Source organism: Octodon degus, unplaced genomic scaffold (genome assembly GCF_000260255.1).
Source record: "Octodon degus isolate 3935 unplaced genomic scaffold, OctDeg1.0 scaffold00162, whole genome shotgun sequence".
In the NCBI taxonomy this organism is placed as follows: Eukaryota; Metazoa; Chordata; class Mammalia; order Rodentia; family Octodontidae; genus Octodon; species Octodon degus.
This window is the reverse complement of record NW_004524738.1, coordinates 4,970,800-4,989,311: the sequence shown is the minus strand read 5'-3', so window position 1 is coordinate 4,989,311 and position 18,512 is coordinate 4,970,800.

Genomic DNA, 18,512 nt, shown 5'->3' with positions numbered 1-18,512 from the left:
TGTGCTGTAAGAGTACTAATTAATGTTCTCAGAATGGAACAACCCTAACAACATTTATGAAATGGTATTTTTCCCTTTAATGGCACATACCCATCCTTTAGATAAATGCTGGCAGAAAAAAATAATTTCTCCAATACATTTTGCTGTAAAATAGCTAATTATTTTTCCACTTTGTCTGTATTCAAAGTTGATTTAATTTTGTAACAATATGTTGTATCTCAACTTGGACAAACTTAAACCCCTGGATCTTGGATAATTTATTCTAAAATGGACAAAATAGTCATGCTGATTAAGTTAATAAAATGACCTTTTAATGGTGGTATTTAAAGCAAAATTATAATGTACAAACAAAAAAAAATTAGTCACAATACATTTAACTTGGCCAAAGAAAGACTCTAAAATTGTCTGTAATGTATTAAATTTTTTCAAGTATTTATAACTTCACAGCAGGTTATCTTTGAGTAAATCGTTGCAAATCTTATTAAAATATGCTTAAATTTGACCTAATTGTGTGATTTGAGATCATTTAACTTCAAATTCAGAGAATCATATCTATAATATATTTTATTTTCCTTTTCCATTTCACATTTGGTTTGCTCAAAAACAAAACACAATAATACAATGGAAATAATTACAGACAATGTAATATATGCACTTGAATTTTTGTGTTATCACTTGACATCTAGTATATATATATATATATATATATATATATATATGATATTGCTATCCCAGAATGCTTACCATTCACATGAAAATACTCAGAACCTCAAATCCAATCAAAAACACTCCATTATAAATGTTAACATTGGCAAATAATTTTATCTCCTTTTTCTTCTGTGACCATCTGAAAACTATGCAGATAATTAAAAGAGGTAAATATGTATAGATATGAAAGTATCATGAGAACTGGAAGTCATTAGCTCAGAAGACTTTCCACAAACTTCCACAGCAAGAAGTGGAGAATTGTGTGATAAGTTACAGCAAAAGAAGTTGCAGTCTTTGAGCATGTGACACACAAGAGCATAACAAGGGAAGAAGCATCCAGTGCAGAAGGATCCTGGGCAATCTCTGTGGCACCAAGGTGAGCATGAGGCTGCCCTAGAGGAGGGCCATTAGTTGGATACCTGGTATGAAAATGTTGGTCCTTTACTGGTCCTTTTCATAAACCACATGTGCAGCTGAACAAGTAAGTGAGAGGTGAAATCTCCCATTCAAGAACCTCTAGAAGTCTCTGTCCTGTCATACTTTAAAAGTTTCTTTGTGGGTCAGTCAAGTAACTCAGCAGATTAAAGCACCTTCAAACAGGCTCAGGGGCCTGGGGTTCAATTCTTGGGCCTTCTGTGCCACCCCCGCTACCCCTAGGGAGTACTGAGATGACAACTGAAACATTGAGACTAGGCATGGTGGTGCTCATCTGTAATCCCAGCTCTTGGGAGGCTGTAAACAGGAGAATCACTACGAGTCCGATCCAGTAGTGAGATCCTGAACACCCTGTAGACCCTTCCCTAAAATACAAAAGAAATAAAAACGCTTCATTGTAAGCACATACACTTGTAGCCATATATGCCTGTGAGTTGACACACACCCCACATGCACCCCCAAATAGAAAACAAAGCAACAGATATTTCAGGATATAATGCAGCCAAAACTTAGAGATCAAACACAAGAAAAATAAGTTCTTGGTTAGTCCTAGAAGGAAGAGAAACAATTTAAGGAAATTGAAAGTAATCTTGATCAACATCTACATTCATAAAAAATAATCTCACTCTATGGAAAGAATCAACCTAGAGCTGACAGGAATACATACTATGTTGTCTGAAAGAAGAAAACTGAAGAAGCACAAGAGTAATGATATACATGGAAAGAACTCATCTCTTTAGCAGGAAATTTGTGCATATAAAAATGGCTAAAGCAACAGATGACACATTATTATTGTCAAGAAAAAGTCATAACAGCAGAGATATCTCAAGCTCGAAATGTTACTTTTCATTGTAAGACATTTTACACTATTCAGCACCTTAAGCAAGCACAATGCATTGTTTTCATTTTTAAAACAAATGTTATATAACTTGATAAAATTATTTTCCAAATCTGTATAGTAGTATATCACATAATAATTATAAAAGTAATGACTTTCTCTATATGACACAAATTTTACAAGTTTCATGTATCTGCTTCTGATTCCTTGTCCCAAAAATATTTTGAACAAGTCAAGTAATTGAATTTTTCTTAATACAATGTCTCACAAACAATTTTGATTATTCCTTGTTGAATCCTTTGCATTTTTTTCCTCTTGCCCCTTTTTCAAGCTCTATGGCTATCTCTATTATCCTGACAGTGATGTCTACATAGATCAGTAGGAGAGAGGTGCATAGAAAGCGTAATTGCTCTTGTGTCAAGGACGTAGTGAAGTGGAGAAAACCTCACACATTTCTGAAGACATGCTAAGAAAATAAAATAATGTCCTTTTAATTCATTTTTGAAACCAAAGAAGGTAATTGACTGATATTATTCCCTATTTCCCTACAACCAAAGGCACATATGTATAAAATGAATGCTTCTACTTCAGCCCTAACTGAAATTGTTTTTCTCCAGAAAACTGTATTCCCAAAAATATTTTGTATATTGTTTTGTTTCACCAGTTTGCTATTAAACATTAAAACGGATAGATGGGATGTGTTTTTGCACGTGCAACACTAGTCAAGAAAATGAGATAAAGGGGAGAAAATACTAAATTTCAAAAATGCTCTCATTTAGATCTACATGTCCCTGTTTGCTGTCATAGTCTTTGGAAGAGAAGTGGACCTTGGGGGCACTTTCACTGCCTTACTGTTAAAGTACGCAGTCTGTGTGGGAGAGACAGATGACTAGAGTGGGAATGATGCTGGTGTAACCCCCAGTTTCTCCCTTCTCTCTGCATCCTGGATGCTATTCTGTAGGAGCTTAGACCCTCTACTATGCAGCCAAACATACGAGGACCAAAACTTCTGAGATGTTCGTTAAAATACACCTCTCCTCCTTTAAGTTATTATTCCTCTTAGCATATTAATGGGGAAGGTGAGTAAGACACAAAAAGAAATGACACTAACCTCACTGGAAACACATTTTCATATTTTCACTTAAACGCTAAAGAAGACCTACTGCTCTGTGGATGACCTTCGCTAGGTGTCTGTGCAAGCAGTGTGCGGTGAGTGAAAAACACAGAAGTGCCCCTTAAAAAAATCTCATTAATATTATCAAAGCCATAGAACCAGATCAAGAACTATCAAGTAAACTCATTCAAAAAATAGGGTGAAATGTGTGGTTTTCATGGCTGTGTGAATAAATTTCTAGAATCTGTATCTATTGAGGGAAAAGTTAATTTTACTTAAAACTAGAAGAAAGATGAAAGAAGAATTATAAGCAATAAAGAGAGATGCTCACACATGGACAAATAAGAGAAATTTTTAAAAAAAACAATACAACTGATACAGATATGAAGAGATTTTGTTAGAAATAAAGATTAACACATACTTGGGGAACAAATAATAATCATCCTTAATAGAACATAATAATATGCTTGTTATTCAAAAGCCAACAAAGAGGGGCCAGTGAGACAGCTCAAGGGCTAAAGCCCCTGCTTAGGCAAGCTTAGACAAGCAGAGGCAACCACGGTGTGATCCCCAGCACCACATGCCATGCCAGCCCCGTCCCCAGGCTGGGCTGAGTCACGCAGAGTCCTTCCATAGTGTTATATGCCTATAATCCAAGGACTGGGGAGGCTGAAAGCGGGAGGATCACTACCAGCCTAAGGTGCATAGTGAGACCTTGTAACAACCAAATACATTTAAAAAAAAAAGAAAGAAAGAAAAAGAAATCAAAAGCCAACGAATATTTCATGGATTCCAAAAAGGAGTACAAATATATAAAACTAGGAAAATTGTTTAAAACACCAAGAACTAATATTTGTCCTGGGGAATAAACTGAATACTTTATATTAAACAGCATCTGACTTCATTAGGGAATTTCAGTAGCCAAATTTCATATCAGAAGATGAGTTTGGGAGAATATTTAATATAAACAATGCAACATCTTTTTGGGCCGATTTTATCAGAATCTTTTCATTTTTCTGTTTGAGCCAGTAGTTTTGTTCCCCTCTCAGATCTTGAAATTGGTTTGGCAATTAATTAGTCTTATTGCTCTTCTTACTTTCTGGGCAAATTGCACCTATATCCACGTTTACATCTCAATGTTGAATTTGCTTTTATCTTACTTTTTTCTCATTAATTTATTGAAAATCGCTTACATAGAATGTTAGAATTGTAGACAAATATTAAAACGTGAAAAGTATAAGATGTAGACAGAGTGAGTTTTAGAGAAATGTTTCTGAAATGAATACATAGCATGAGATTAATAATAGATTGCTCATTGTAAAAAAAATTCACAAACTTAAATGAATATAACAATAAATATTGCCTAAAATAAAAATGAAGAAAAAAGAATTTACAGACCAGTCATACAATAGTTCACTCTGTGCCAAAATCAAGAAACTTTTATTCATATAATTAGAATTCTCAAAGTAGAAAGCGTAGGCAATGAATATTTAAAGATTTTAAATTTCTGAATTTAGTTGAAATTATAGCACCACATTTCAAAAAAAAAATGTTTTCCCAAAACATTTCAAAGAAAAAATATTTTCCCAAACTATTTTTCACAATAAATGCACAAAAATGAATTTTCCCAAAACTAATTGTAAAGAAAAAAATCATTAAAACATATACATAAAAAATTAGCTATAGAATAACAAAATTAAGTAGCATCATATTCCACATTAGAGAGAGAAAAAAGAAGAATAAGTGGGTAAGAAATTAGACTAATTGAAAGGACTTCAACAGAAAAAAAGATCTGTCTTCATTAAATTTTGTGCTTAGAAAACATACCTTTGAAAACTAAAAGTAAAATATTTTCCAGTTATACAAACTCAAAACATTCTAATACCTCCAGAGGTAGCATAAAGAAAGTAACAAAGACCATAATCCAGAAGGCAAGAGAAGTGGCTGTATGTTCCTGGATAAAAAATAAAGAGCTCTCAAAATGGTAGTTATGCAGGACTATGTAAAATATATTAGATGAACCCATTTAAAAGATCCTTGAAGATTTCTACAAAACTATCAATCTTATGTCAGGTTATACACATATTTTTTCATATATATATGTGTGTGTTTCTGTGTATGTGTGTATAAAAGACAAGGAAGAAGTAACATAAAGTCAATGGAAAACAGAAATATACTCTTTAAAATTTCTAATATCAGGAGAAAATATCATACCATGTCTTATAAGTAGATTGTTAGTCAAAGATACAGTATAAATCTTAAAACAAAAATTAAGATTAAATGATAATCAGAAAATTAATTAAATATTAATTAATTAAAAATTATTTCAAAACCATTCAACTAAGAGTTTTATGATAGGAAAGAATTAACAGAAATAAAACATAACTTAAATACTGGAATATCAACTATATGATCAGCACGTCTAACAATTTGGGGATAGGATATTGCACAAAGTTCTAATATGTCATGGACATGGACAGTGTCCATGACCCTTACTGGTAACAAGGTGTCATTATGGGACTGAGCTATTGCTATTTCCTTGATATCCAACCTGTAGGCCCAGATAGAATCATGCCCCATAGGGTGTAAGAGAATTCCATTTGTAGAGTATGCTCATGGAAATATTTTGCTGCTGTATACAAAAGAATAATTGAAAGACTGCTGTTGTATACCTCTTTTTCTCCTGTGTTTAATTGTCTGCCCTATTTGGTGGGTTCTTTCTGTTCTCAGTCATGGAGCTGTGGTCATTTTGGTCTCTTTCTAGAATATCTTTTAGTAGTCTGTGAAGAGTTGGCTTTGCCATCATGAAATTCTTTAGTTGTTCCTTGTCATGGAAGTATTTCACTTTTCCATCATATTGAAAGAATTTTTCAGTATATTAGTCTGGGTTGGAATTTGTTCTCTTGTAAGACTTGCAGTACTTTGCTCCTTGTTTTTCTTGACTTGATAGTTTGGGATGAGAAATCTGCTGTTAATCTGATAGGTTTTCCTTTAAATGTGATCTGTTTCTTTTCTCTAGTGGCTTTTAGCATACTGTTCCTGTACTTAACTTCTGAGACCTTGGTTATTATATGTCTGGGTGTGTTTTTAACTGTGTTGATGTTATTTTGAGTTCTAGATGCTTCAGTTAACTGAATGTAAGATTGTTTCTCTATATTTGGGGAGCTTTCTGCTACTACTTCTGCCCATATTCTTTTCATATCATTTGTATTGACTCCTTTTTCATTGATGTCTATTAGTCTTATGTTCATCTTTGCATAGTCTTTCAAATGTTGAATTATTTTTCCTGCATCCTAGTTGTTTTTAAGAGATCTTTTCTTGGGGGCTGGTGAGATGGGTCAGTGGTCTAAAGCACCTACTTAAAACAAGCTTAGCAAAGCACGGGGACGGCGGTTCAATCCCCCAGCACCACATACCAACCAGCCCCGCCCCCTGGTGGGCTGAGCTGGCCACGCACGCGCACACACGCACACACATAAATAAATAAATTTTTTAAAAAAAGATATCTTTTCTTACCTGCAATGATGTCTTTAAGGTCTGAAAGTCTATTTTTACTTTCATTCAAATGGTTTTGCCATGTTGTCATTGAGGTTTTGATCTCCTGAATAGCACTTTGAATCTGGTTCATGCTTTCTACTTCTTTCCTATATTGCTCATTAAAGGATTCCATCATTTTTATATTCTGCTCTATTTTTTCATCAGTGTCTTCTTTAGAAGCACTTAGTACTTCTTTCATTATAATTATCATTTCTTTTTACTTTAGAAATTACTTCTGATCTGATTTCTTCTATACCTTTCTGCAGTTGTTTCTCTACTTCAGATGCTATTATTTGAGATCTCAGGTGTGTGATTTCCAATTTCTTTTATGCTATTATCTCCTGCATTTGTTCTGGGTGGGCTGGGGACCTGAGGATGCATTTTGCTCCTTCTCTTTGTCATTATGTATAACACGTCTCCTGACCTTTGGTGTATGCTTTGGTAGAGTAATTATCTAGGCACCAGGTCTGGATCTAACAAGTTCAAACTTGTCCAGGTAAGCGTGGCTTGGGTCTGGCTGCTGTGCTCCACTTCTTCCTGCTGCAGCCCTTGGATTTGAACTCTCAGTGCCACTCTCGCAAGATGTTCTGCTCCCAGATCCGCTGCGTGAGTCTTGCTTCTAGCAGGAAGTTCTGCTGCAGCATTCCACACCAGGCCTGTCTGATGGAGGAAGTTCCGCTCACACACCAGTCCTGGGCGCCGGCTCAAATCAAGATCCAGCAGCCCCAAACAGTCTCACTCACACACCAGGGCCTGGGCTCTGGGTAGAAATCTTATCTCAATTTTTACTATAAAGCTTTTTCAAAGCTTAACTCAAGCCACATTTTTTTTACTGAACATGTTGCTGCGTTTTGCTTTTAATAAACCTCGTAAAGGACATCTGTGTTTGTTTTTACTTCAACTTTATTATGTTTTGTTCATAGCATTAACTAATGGGCACTGAAAAATAAGACAAATTATCCAGTACTGCATATTGTTTGCTTCAGTAGGTCTGGGTAGGTTTATAGTGTCCAGTGGAAGAAAGCTGTTGTTAAAATAGCTGAGTAGAATAAGCGCTTGCCTGGCAAGTGCAGGGTCTTGAGTTCAATCCCTGGTCCAAAAAAAAAAAAAAAAAAAAAAGAATCATTGAGGAATTTAAAAGATATTTGAAAGAATGGCTAATGGATGCTTTTAAAAACTCTTAAGAGGGCCTGCCAAATAACTCATCAGATTAAGTGTCTGTAACCAGGTGCAGGGGCCAAGGGTTCAATCAATGGAGCTGCCATACTGGCCCCGCCTCCAGGGCCCGCTGAGATGGTGAAGGAGACTGGGTGTGGTGGTGCGTGCCTGTAATCCCAGCACTTAGAAGGGTGTAAATAGGAGAATTGCTACAAGTCTGATCTAGTAGGGAGACCTTAAGCACCCTGTAGACTGTTCCCTAAAATACAGGGGGAAATGAAAAAAGGATACAGTAACTGTTTTAAATATTATTTACCCCACCTATGAATAAAGGAATATGAACATATATTTTATGTAAGTGTTTTCTACTGGGTGATTATATTTCAGGTAAATCCCTGTATATGGTAAGAAAGATGTGGGAGTTCTTCACCTATTCAGAGAAACTGAGACCATTGTACTGACTAGGTCTATCAAGTGAGAAAATGCAAATTGGAATTTAAGGAGTCCACATTTTTCCTACAATAGTATTAAGATATTTAATTACTTAATTATGCTTGTTCCTTCAGAGCCTATGTAGTTTCTCTTGGTAGCAACTTTGCTTTTTCATAGCATTGATTATTAGATTTTAATTTGTTATACTCATGTAGATAAGCCTGCATTTTAATCACTGAAGCAAAACTTTCCATTTAAAATTAGAACTAAAACTTTGGTTTCTTGCTGGTTAGTGTAAAAATGAATATACCCCAGGCAGCATTGATAGGAGAGTACATAATGTTTCTCATATATTTTTTCTTTGATTTTCTTAAAAGATATTTTATCTTAGTGGCCCAAATTAAGATGCATGATTATTTTCAGATTACAAAGCAATGTATCCAACTTCACTTTCAAAGTTAAGATACACATTCTGGAATTATATTATTAGTTATATCTCTCCAAAGGGTGAGAATAGGTGCATTACTTAAATGACCAAAAACATACATTAGTGCCTCACCATCTAAGAAATTGCATGAGATCAAGTATCATTGAGAGCTCTCAGGTGGACAGAACAAATTAGATTTATTTTGTAACTGACCCTGACCTAGCAAAATTGTGTTGCGCTTTACATCTTCATAAATAGAGTCAAGCTTAAATTCTGCATTTTTGATAATTAGTTTTATTTGATTTAAGCCACATTTTTAGTGTGATCTCCATATCAGTCTTGGAAAAAATAGTAGGTAGAAATCTATATTATAAAATAAATAATTAGCCAAAATCTATTGACTTTGATAACATCTCCTTTAACCCTCTGATTTTAGGAGTGCACACATTGATAATCAAGACAGTAATGCATTTCTGGATACTGTTATTTATTCTGTCATTTAAAGAGGAAGATCAGCAATTGGGAAGAAAATGAGCCTTATAGATTATAAGGAATAGATTCTTATCAATTTCCTAAATATAATTACTGTAGCCAAATGCAACTTCCTATTAGGAGTTGTCATCCCTTTTGGGAGGAATTAGAATACTTGCTTTCATTAATAATTGTTGAGTGAAAACCACACAATATTATAATCTTTATTTTGTGTGTCAGAAAATGAATTTGACTTATCTTTCTCAGTGAAACTAGATCAATATCTTAAGGAGATGAACTAATTGAATAAGTGCTTCAGAGCTTAGGAGAAAATAATTTATTTTCATAATGTAGTAGATACATGGAATCAAGTGAACCTACAGATATGTTTTATAATATTAACCACACTTAAGTATTATATTATTTTTGTAGTAAAAAATATTGAGGTATAAGAATAAATTATTATATAGTGTTTGTATTTCTTCTTTATTGGCTACTCACTACTTTATTAGATATCACCAATATCAAAATGAGTCCTTTTGCCTTGGCACATTGTTAAGTGACACTTACTAGTTTCCTTCTTTCTGGTAGGGACAATGTAGGGGTGTGTGTGTGTGTGTGTGTGTGTGTGTGTGGTGTGTGAGAGAAAGAGAGTTTTGGTACTGAGATTCAAACTCAGGATATTGTGCTTGCCAGGCAAATGCTTGTGCCACTGAGCTATATCCCTAGCATGAATAATGTAATTAGATCTTAATAATAGAGTGCTCTTCTGAGATGAGAAATAAATGTAAATCTGCTCTGTCTTTCTTTTTATTTTATTTATTTATTTATTTTTTTGTGTGAAACCTGGGATTGAACTCAGGCCCTTGCGCTTTCCAGGAAAGCACTTATTATACTGAGCCATCTCTCTTGCCCCTCTCTTTCTTTTTAAATCAGTTTATTTTCCTATAGAAAGTAAAAGTGTATATATTTATTATTACAATATGATCTATTAAAATATATGTACACTGTGGAAAGACTAAATTTAACAAATTAATGCATTTAGTTTCTCATATACTTATCTACTCTTATGCTGAGAGTATTTAAAATCAACTCAATGATTTTCAAGAATGGAAAGTATCTTTTATGTTTATTTTTTTATGTATTTGGTTGTTACAGGGCCTCATTATGCAGCTAAGACTTATGCTGATCTCTTGCTTTCAGTCTCCCCAACACTGGGATTACAAGAGCAAATCACTACATCCACAGTCTGTGGCAGGCTCAGCTCACCCTGGGTGGGGTAAATGCAGCATGTGTTGCTGGGAATTGAACTGCGGTCCCTGTGCTTTCCTAAGCTTACCTAAGCAGATACTTTAGTCCATGGAGCCATCTAGCTGGCCCCTCAAGAATAAAAAGTATTCTTATTAATATTTATCATGTCATATAGCTGACTTTTCAAATATAATTCTCCTATCTGCTGCTGTGTACTATTTACTAATACGTCTTTAATGTCTCATATATGAAGAATGCCTTGACTCCCTCACATAATGTATTCAGATTTCATCAAATATCTTGTTGACAAATATTTATTTTCAAATAACTCTTTTCACATTCAGTAGTACAGGCTTAAGGGAAGAATAGCATGGATAATATGAGAGCTTTTCCTACCAGCTTTAATATGTCATTGTGTATTCTACACACAAATTCCATAATCTCTTACCTGGTTTAAGTTGACTTTTCACAGGTGGTATTTGTTCCAATTGATGTTTCCATAAAAACATTATTTTTGTATACTAATGTTATTGTCCCTACTTCCTCTGAAGCCCAGACCCCACAGTACTACATGGAGGAATGACAGATACTTTAAGCTGCTATATGAGATGTTGGTTCTGAGTGACATATAATATGTGATAACAGAACTATATGAAATATTCACACTGGTAACTTGACCAAAAAAAAAAAATCTATGAGAAGTAAGGAAAGATACAAATTGATAAGTCCAGAAGGGAATTTCAAGGTTAAACCATCGAAGATATTCAACAACTATTGTCTTATCAATCTAGGATGTTGATTCACTAAGTCAAAGAAGGAAAGCATACAAAAAGGAGAGATGTAAGAGAGTGTTTATAGGGGTAAGAAGAAAGATAGCTCCTGATTTGGAGGCATGCTGGTTGCCAGGATGCCTTCTTTGTCTTGGTCTTAAATGGACAAGCAGAGCTTGGGGACATTGTTCAGTTATCCGTTGCTCTGTTACTTTAGAATAGCCAATTGGGGACTTAGTCTTTGTAATATAAAATTTAAATAAATGTAAGAGAAATGTAAAAACTTTAAAGAAAATCAGATTCTCAGTTGGCTTATTTGAAAGGAAACTAAGTTCAAATGAGCCTGATCATTCTACATTTCTAAGTTTCTCCAAGGTAAGAGGGAATTATTAGCTGACTTAGCATGTTGTGCCTAAGAAATATCTTTCCTGAAAGTTCTTACCTTAGGTCTTTCTCTTTTTATTGGGTCAGGCTTCTAGAATTACTGATTAACTCATAATCCAATGCTATTACAAGTGTAAGTGCTATACCTGCCCTTTGATGTATAGCCTAAATACAATAAAAAGGAGGAGCAGTAGTTTACCACTCACACCCATAAACCCAGCATTGAATCATGAATTAATCTCAAGCTTTAGAAGCCTGCCACATTAACTGAATGAGGCTTTGGAGATACAACTAGACACAAACCATAACTTTCTGACTCTGACATGTTAAAAAACCCCAATGTACATCATTTATTTTAGTTAATCTCTCATAGTTACCAAAGTTCTAACAGGTTTAGCACTGCTGAAAAGTTCAATTCTCAAGTCTCCTCCAAGATCAAAGGGAAACTCTTAGCTATGGGTCCCTGTACAAATGAAAAGTTAAAACTCTTCCAACACTGAATAACATAAGAAACACATTATCATTATGAAAGCTACAATATCAATACTTGATGGAAAATACCTCTTGCATGTTATGCCTAAGATGGTTGATATTCACACAAATAGTGAGGTTAAGCTCAACTGCTTACGTTGTATGGTAATAATAACTAGCTTCTCTTCTGGAGGGTTAACAACTTAAGTTTGCAGGCCAAAAATTAGAGAAAAAGAAAGGCTGCAAGGAAAGCCAATATTTTGGCCCTAGTCTTTCAAGGTCAATGAGGACTAAGGACATAGAAGAACCTGTACTGTAACATCATGTAACTCAGTTGTGTCCCAAAATTTCTGATCAAGGAGATTATGGGGCTACAGAGGAAAGTGATCGATGATGTAGAATGTGCCTAAGGAAAATCACCTAGAGAGAAAACATTCTCTCAGGATTTCACAGAAAGCAAACGTCATCCACATGGCTGACACTGACAAAGGATCTATAAACTGCAGTGCAGGGTTTCAGGATAAATCTTAAGGGGATTTGACTGACCTTATCAGATGCAAAAGCTATATTTCTTGTTTTATAGGTCTTGCTTTATCTTGATCTTAACCATCCAGCAGGAAAGTATGAAAATAAAGTATAAAAAGTAAAGCCATAGTAATATGCTGAGCTATAAAATGCTCAATTGAACAACTTCTGACATTGCCAGTCCTATGGATAACCCATCACTATTATGGACTATGGGAGTATATTGGAATATTTTGCTGAATTCACACACCTACAATTTTTAAATGACAATGGAATACACTTCTCTGACAGAACTAAAAAAAAGGGGGGATACAAATGAAGGACCATTTTATATCTATATATTCAAAATAGTTAGGATACACAGCTACTTTCTCTTAATTCAATGAACAGAAGATTTATTCTAATAGTGTTTGTGAACAGGATATCATGTCTGCATCTTGTACTATGAATACCCACTAAGAGGACAACTATATGCAATGTATTAATTATTGAAACTGTCCTATTAATCAGTTTTGAAACTGTCACATTGCTATTTGTTTCTCAATAAAATTATTTTTAAATATTAAAATAAAAAAAGAAAGTTACAACCAGCAGAATGCAAAGCATTGGGACCAAAGCAAGTCCAAAATCCAGAAGGGCAAGCAAGAAGTCCTATAGTTCTGTGTAGAACATCAGAAGTACTCTGTGGCAAACTGTGAGCTCCAAAGGTCTTTCATGGCTCTGCCCCTATGACAGTTCTGGAGGTAGAAACCATGGCTTGTCTCTCAGGCCTGCTTTGATTTTTCATTGCAGCTTTCCTTAGGTGATCCACATTCTGAGCTTTTCCAAACTTTTGGTATCTGCATTGAACTTCAGGCTTTTCATTACAGCTTCTCACACTGCCCTCCCAGTGCACACTCCCTGGCCTCCCAGGCCATTTTCTGAAATCTAGGGATAAATCTTAGCCTCAGAACTCCTCAATTCTATATGTGCCTAAAACCAAGGTCACATGGATGATGCCAAGGTCTGCTGCCAGCCAGAGCAGTAGCCAGGCTTTCTTTGCTCTTGGTTGTAAGGATTGAGTGCTTGAATTGCTGGTCATTCTGACAATGATTCCAAGGAACAAATTCTCAATGTTGTAACCATTCTGGAACCTGGTGTGGCTTTCACCACCATTCTAGAATATGGCACTCTGGATTTCTCATAAAAGCAAAGTCTTTCAATTTTGCAGTATCAAGGCTGCAGAAGGTGAAGACCTATTACCTCCTGTGACACCATCAGGCCATTCTTTTTATTCTCTTATTCTTTCTCCAAAATGGAGATCCTCTCCTCTCTCTGTTTGTAGGCCACAGCTTTATTAGGGCTTCCTTTCTGGCCAAATTCACAACATTTTGAATCATCCTGCTTGGCTCTTTGCTCTTGATTCTCAACATAAATCTGACTAAAACTCCCCAACAATAGCCATACCATTGATTCAATGTTCTACTGCCTTGAAATTTCTTCTGCCATATTCACCAGTCTAAAGTACTTAATCTCAGTCTCAGGAAAAATCTCTCAACATGAACAAAATTCAGATAACCTTTCTGCCAAGCCATAACACATCATCTAGAGTCCAACAACCAATGCAGTTCTTCTCAGAAAAAAATCCCCAACCTGGTCTTTTCAGGCAGGCTTTCCATAAGCATTCTAGCCATCTGAGCTCTGACCAGACTCTCCATACAGAACATCCAAAAGTACTCTCGTTCATCTCTTATAGATAACATCCCTGAACCCTGCCTATCTCTTCCAACAAGCCATTCCAAATGGCTTGTAATCTGGATGTTCAGGGTTAGTCACAGCAAGGATCTTACTTCTCTGGTACCAAATGTTGTCATGGTTACTTTATTTGCATTGCTTTCACAACATAACCAACATCCAAAATTAAGGAAGGAAAGGTTTATTTAGTTTGTAGTTTGTGGATATTTCAGTCCTTACTCTGCTGGCTCTAAGGCAGAGTATCACATGACAGAGGTCAGGAGTTCATGGTAGTAGAAAACAGCAAAGGGCAAAGGTAACAGTGAGGAAAAGTGGCAGCAGCAGCTGAGGCATGCTTCTCTCCTTTCCTTATATTTTTTTAGGCTATCAGCCCCAAGGTGGGTGCAGCATTTGAACCCATAATCCCCTTAGTACTCAAATCCATAATCCCATCCTTGGATCATGAATTAATCACAAACTCTAGAACAGCAACCCAATGACCACATAAGGGTTTGGAGCGACAACTACATGAAAACCATAACTGCGTGTGTGTGTGTGTGTGTGTGTGTGTGTGTGTGTGTGTGTGTATTTGTAAGCTTAACTAGCTATATGGCTGAAACTTGCTCTTGATTCCATTTGTACATTACTTTCCTTATAACCAACTAACTTACTCTATCTTAGGCCCCGTTCCTCACTAGCTTCCTATTTATATACTAATTAAATTATCTTCTATAATATTATTTATTAATTTATTTACTTATTAACTCATAATACAACAAATATCCATTGAATCCTTACTACGTTTTAAGCCTAGGACTTGATAGTGAATCATAACTTCACATTATTTTCCTTTACATAGTACACAATTTCACTATCTTTTCTCAATGATAGGTAAATATCAGGAAGAAAGACAGTCGAATTTCATGATTGGAGCAAATTCAAGTCATGAGTTCTGGTATTCATCCGTTATAATCCATTCTGTGCTTATGAAAGATAGTGTCAAGATAGCATAATAGATACAAACCAGGAGAAAATTTATAATGAAGCACAAAACACAAAAGCAAACTTTTTTTGTGTTTGTTCTATTGATTTATTTCACAAATAGTAAAAAGAAAATTTAGCGTTAGGGAAAGATAATGAATTTGAAAATGAGGTAGTGATTCAATTCCTGAGTCCAGTTGTTTGGAGGGATATGGAAAACTTCTCAAAAATCTTACAATTTCAGCTTGGATTAAAATAAATATTGAAAAAATAAATAAATATTGGTAGAATCCATAAGGAATATATTTTATTTTATAAATGACTTACAGTTTAATTTATGCAAAATATGCTAAAACTGGATGATGTTTAAAGGTAAGTTGCAGAGGTCAAAACTTTAATTAAAATTGTACAGTTTGGAGAGTGTAAGACAAAAGATAAGAAATACTCAACAAAGGCATTTAGACAGTCACATACATTGACACATATAGTGTGTATAGCACAGAGTGTTCTTTACTTAGTTCTGTGAGATGTCAGTATGTATGTGTCACTTGAGTAATAGTAACCAAAACCTAGGCAGTAGCAATAACCTACTTAACAAATTTTGAGCCTGATTCTGAACACACTAATTGACTCCACCTGCTTCCTCTTACAGCCCTTGTCTATGTTAGTTCGTTGGACTGGGGTATGTGATGTCTTGTGACATAAGATTAAATGGGATAATTCATGTGGAAACACTCTGAAAGTTGTAGGCAATATATTAGTTTTCTCCACTGCATTATTCATGACCAAATGGGATGTTTCAGACCAAATAAGCAGGGAAGCAGGTTGCTTATTATTTTTTGGCCCTGGGAATGAATCCTTGTCTAAAAGGATTCCCAACGAGTTGCGACAGGAGCCTGTAATTTTTGCTTAGCGATTATTCCTCAGGGGAACATGTGTTCTTTTTACACATTGTCTTAGGAAAGTTAAGATACTAAGCCTCTTCATTTTCATATTAGAACATAATAGGATTTTGTCTTTCACTTTGACTGAAAGACATTGATGAATTGAGTACCTTGCAAGAAAAATAGACTATATGTAGCAGATCGGGCTTCCTTACAGCAGACAAAAGCAGGGAAATGATCCTGGGTGGTAAGAGGAAGTTGTAGACCTAATCAGGAAGCCAGAAATAGCCTCTCTGGTTTTTGGCTTTCCTACCGACTGATTTTTATAAACTTCTGAATCTACTATTTGGATGTATGTATTTTAATAGCAACATTGCAAAGTTGGAAGATTCTAAACAGTTTAGAAGATATAAGAAACTTCTACACAGCGTTGCTTCTGGATCATAAATGAACTGATATTCACTTCCACTCTAAATTTTACATTTATTATCTATTAGATCTAAAAATGTATGAATATTCATCTTGCCTTATTTGCTATTAAAATTTTATTCATTTTAAACCTTAAAGCACAATTTAGGTCAGGGTCAGTAGTAGCTCTTCATTTTTTGAAAATAAAATATAATCAAACTTTATGATAACTCTTTTTGATGTTAATGTTTATGCTCTATCTCTTTATACAGATAAATATAGCTAGAACTACACTTATGGATAAAAATAGAATGTCAATACCTAGAGACATAGATACAAATACAATTTCATTATGCAAATTATTCTTCCTTAACATAAAATGTATTAAAATAAACAGAATGAAACAATAGTAGAGGACACTTCAGACATAGCAGTATAAACTTTCCAGAAATTATACTTTCCATGAGTACAGTAGCAAAAAATTGTCAAAACCAAGTTTTTGTACAAGTCTGGATTCTACTAAATGCTTGCAATAATTTAATGATTATTATTTTCATATGGCTAGATCTCTTCTAAGATCAGCCAACTTTGTTCTATTGTAACTTTTCTTAATCATATCATTGTTTCCCTCGCTTTTCAGTAGCCTTGGCAACCAAGAGACTCCCAGCACTTGGAAGACTGAGGCAAGAGAATTGTGAGGAGTCATTCTGAATTCTGAAAACAAATAACAAACAAAAGACACCACCAGGAACAACAACAACAGCAATATCAGAAAAGCAAGTAGAGAAGTTTTGGAAATCAGCAGCCTGGAAAATATTGGAGAAGCAGAAGAGATTTCATCCTTTCTCTAAGCCCTAGAAGCAATATTTCGATACCTGAGATAATGGATAACTCATTGAGACAGCCAACTGCCTTATTTGACCTGATTCCAATGGTTCACTCCGTGCATAACTTTCCTTATGAGCATTTGTCAGGGAAAAAAGCACCAATAGTTTAAAATTGCATCTACCTGTCATGATACCATTTCTATCGGTAAAGGCTGACCAAAAATCTTGAAAGGAAATCTTTGGAATCAAATGTCCATAGCAATGAAAAATGCTCATCTTTTCATTGGCACCTGACAAAATACAAACACAAATGAGTACACACACACACACACACACACACACACACACGCCCATGCACACACACAAGAAGAAATATATCTATTCATGATATTTAAAGAATTTATACAAGGGACTGGGGAGATGGCTCAGTAGAATAAGTGCTTGCTTGGCAAGTGCAGGGACCTGAGTTCAGTCCCCGGTTCCGAAAAAAAAAAAAAAAAAGACTATGTAGAGACAAAGAATTTATACATTTAATAAGTGACAAAAACATCTCATCCAATTAGAGGTTTCGGCAATGGATCAAAAGAAATGATAATAAAATCTTATAGATTTAACTCCAGTAAGTCCGTGAGCAAAAGACTACAAAACAACAGTAAAATCAACAATAACAAAACTGTAAAATTAAATTGGAACTACAAATGCCCCTAAATACTGAAAATGATCTCGAGAAAACAAAACAAAACAAAATAGAGATTTTGGACTTTCTGATATCAAAATATTATAAAACTATGGAATGATATAAAATAGTTGTAAATATCTCTCCGATAAATGGTTTAATAATTAAAATAAAGAATGTGGCCCATTTGATCTGCAAAACAAACAACATAAAAATAACTCAATTTTTAAAATTTCAAAAATGAGAGAATTTTTTCCAAAGAATGGGTAAACTTGTGTCAGCATAAGAAACAAATGTGCCATATCACTAACCACTAGGGAATCTCTAATCAGAACTACAATTAGATATCATTGTTTGTCTTTCAGAAGAAAAAAAAGGAGTGGATGTCATCAGAAAGAAAGTAAAACATGTAACTTTTGATGAAGATGCAGAGAAATAAGAGCATTTATGCAGACACTACAGAAAACACTAGAAAGTTTCTCAAAAACACTAAAGCTAGTAG